Source organism: Alosa sapidissima, chromosome 2 (assembly GCF_018492685.1).
Source record: "Alosa sapidissima isolate fAloSap1 chromosome 2, fAloSap1.pri, whole genome shotgun sequence".
Classification (NCBI taxonomy): domain Eukaryota; kingdom Metazoa; phylum Chordata; class Actinopteri; order Clupeiformes; family Clupeidae; genus Alosa; species Alosa sapidissima.
Genome location: NC_055958.1, coordinates 1,220,882 through 1,223,381, shown reverse-complemented (window position 1 = coordinate 1,223,381; position 2,500 = coordinate 1,220,882). Strand labels below are relative to the sequence as shown.

The 2,500-nt window shown below is 46.5% G+C and overlaps 1 protein-coding gene across 1 annotated transcript in view; it reads left to right on the top strand.

Annotated features, from left to right (window-relative positions):
- Positions 1-2,500, top strand: part of LOC121694399 (immunoglobulin superfamily member 3-like) — a 67,677-nt gene that overhangs the window by 5,968 nt on the left and 59,209 nt on the right. The gene's annotated exons all lie outside the window — the stretch shown is intronic.

Sequence of the window (2,500 nt, the reverse complement as noted above, 5' to 3'; positions counted from 1 at the left end):
TCTCTTTCTCTCTCTCTCTCTCTCTCTCTCTCTCTCTTTCTCAACTGTCTCTTTCTCTCAAGCCATAGGTTTGAAATGGAGAGTGAGGATAATCAAGCCCCTAGTGCCCTAGCCCAGTTCACACTTGGTCCCTTTGTCCGTTTGTGAGGGACCTGTGATTTGACCCTCATAACGAGAGCATAGCAAGAGCGTTGAGCAGACGCTAAAAGTCTGTTGTGCGTGCACGCGTGCATGCGGATTCTCAGCTGTTTGACTTCCAGACAACCTTAACCTCGGAGTGCAGCCCTATGCAGACATATTTAGGCTGAGTGCAAAAGACTCCAGACAGCGTCATGCACACACGATCTGTCATGTCAGTCTGTGTGTACATGTGCGTGTGTTCATAACATTCGTGTGTGTGTGTGTGTGTGTGTGTGCGTGCACACACGTTTTCCATTACCATTCAGGCTTAAAATAAATGAAAAAGAGTGTTTCTTTTCTCTGCTAAAATGCATCTGTTTGCATTCAATGCATTCTGCAAGAGAAGCACAAGGATTGCGTACAGTTTACATGTGGTTTATGGCTTGTGTGTGTGTGTGTGTGTGTGTGTGTGTGTGTGTTATTTATCCTATGCCTGACAAGACTGTGTGTGAGTGCATGTGTGTTTAATGTCTTGTTTGCTTAGGCATTTTGTGTATGTGAGTGCCAAAGTCTTTTATGTGTGTCAAGGCTCTTTCTGTATGTGCGTGTGTAATATAGTTGATTTATTTTTAAGCTGCCCATAAGGGCTGTGTGTGTGTGTTTTTGCCGGTGTTTACCCCTCTCAGTAAAGGTCTGTTTTGTACTTTGGTAAACCGGTGCAGAGGCGGTGTCTTGCTATACTTGGTTGGTTTTATAAAAAAGACCCTCAAACACACTCGGGAGGAGCAAAATATTTTGGCAAAGTCTGTTAGTAGACCAGATCAATACGATAACCTCCTGTGTGTGTGTGTGTGTGTGTGGTGTGTGTGTGTGTGTGTGAGTGAGTATAGGGTAAATTACAGATCAGACCATTTTTTGGGAGATCATTTGTGAGGAAAATATATCTTGTTTTATTATATTGAAATACACCCCCTCTTCTCTCACCCAATCCCTGAGTCATTCGGCGCTGGGCCCTTACTGTTCTGTTGGTGAGGGCTCTTCCCGTACAACAAACTGTCACACACTGATTCAGTCCATTACTGTCCCGAACCAGTTCAAACAGGTAACTGCCCGTCACTGCAAGTCTAAGAATATTCAGAGGAAAAACCCATCGTTAGGCCTCCATCAGTGCATAATGCACAATCATCAGTGGGGTTAATGTTGCAAGTCTTTGGCTTTGGGTGCTGAAGGAACCGTAGCGCCTTATTAGTTACTTGATTATAGCATGACCCTGTTTTTCTCCCCGTTGTCCATATTAGGGCTGGTGCTTGGAGATGTAGCATGGGAGGCTGGCCTCTGAAGGCCACCTGTTTTGTTCATGACTAACCCAGTCGGTGAGGTCATTCTTTTTCAGCTCACGGAAGGTCATGCGGGATGCCTGTTTGAACAGACATGTCACAGTCTTTGAATCGCAAGCTATCACAATGCATGACTACAGATCTTTGCGTGTGTGTGTGTGTGTGTGTTTACATGGCAGTTATCTGTATGTTTCAAGTTGCATCATTCCTGTTTGCATGTGTGTGTTTTGTATTTCCATGTTTGTTGTGTCTCTGTGTTTGCCTGAGGCTGTGCCCCCCCCCCCCCCCCTCAGATTAGATCTTGACCAGTTAAAAGCTCAGGTGCAGGTTTTGCATCGGCTAACACTCCGCTAGCCTGTGGGAGTCACAGGGGCTGTTCGCTGGCCGCAGCTTCGATCCAGGCTTGGGCCTGTCACCTGCAGCTGTGTACGGCTTCTCAAAGTTAAAACCAGCAAAATAATGGTCTGTAAGGGACTACTATTCGTGCTAGGTGCTAATTAGAATGGCTAGCACTAATAGCTAATGCCTATGGATTTCCTGTCTGTAGCTGTTATTAAATGATATCACACTGCAGGATTCATAGCTGGCGTTTGGAAGCAAGGGAAGTCCCATTCCACATCACTCCTGCTTGTCAAATTAAATGCCTGTCTGAGGTTGGTCGATCTCCGTTAGAACGCCTGGTATGCGCATTTGCCAGGGCGTCGCTACAATAGAGAGGCTGCCTATAGAACAGCTGAACACACACACCCTAATGTAACCTGCTTGTCTCCTTGCAAACCCCCCCCGTCCCCCGACACACACAAGCTCAAAGCTAACCATAAAGAGTTGGATGCTAGCCTCTCCTTATCTGCTAGTTTAGCTAGCACTCCCTGGTACCGCTGTCCATTTCCTTTGCATATCTAACATTTTTCTCAGGTCCCGCCCGTTTAAGGCCCAAGGTCTGTCAGGTGTCTCATGTCTGACTTTCTAATCCTGCCTCCACACCGAGTTCACAGCAGGAGGAACAGTCGGTCAGTCAGCCATGACCTCCGTAGGCCCTTGAA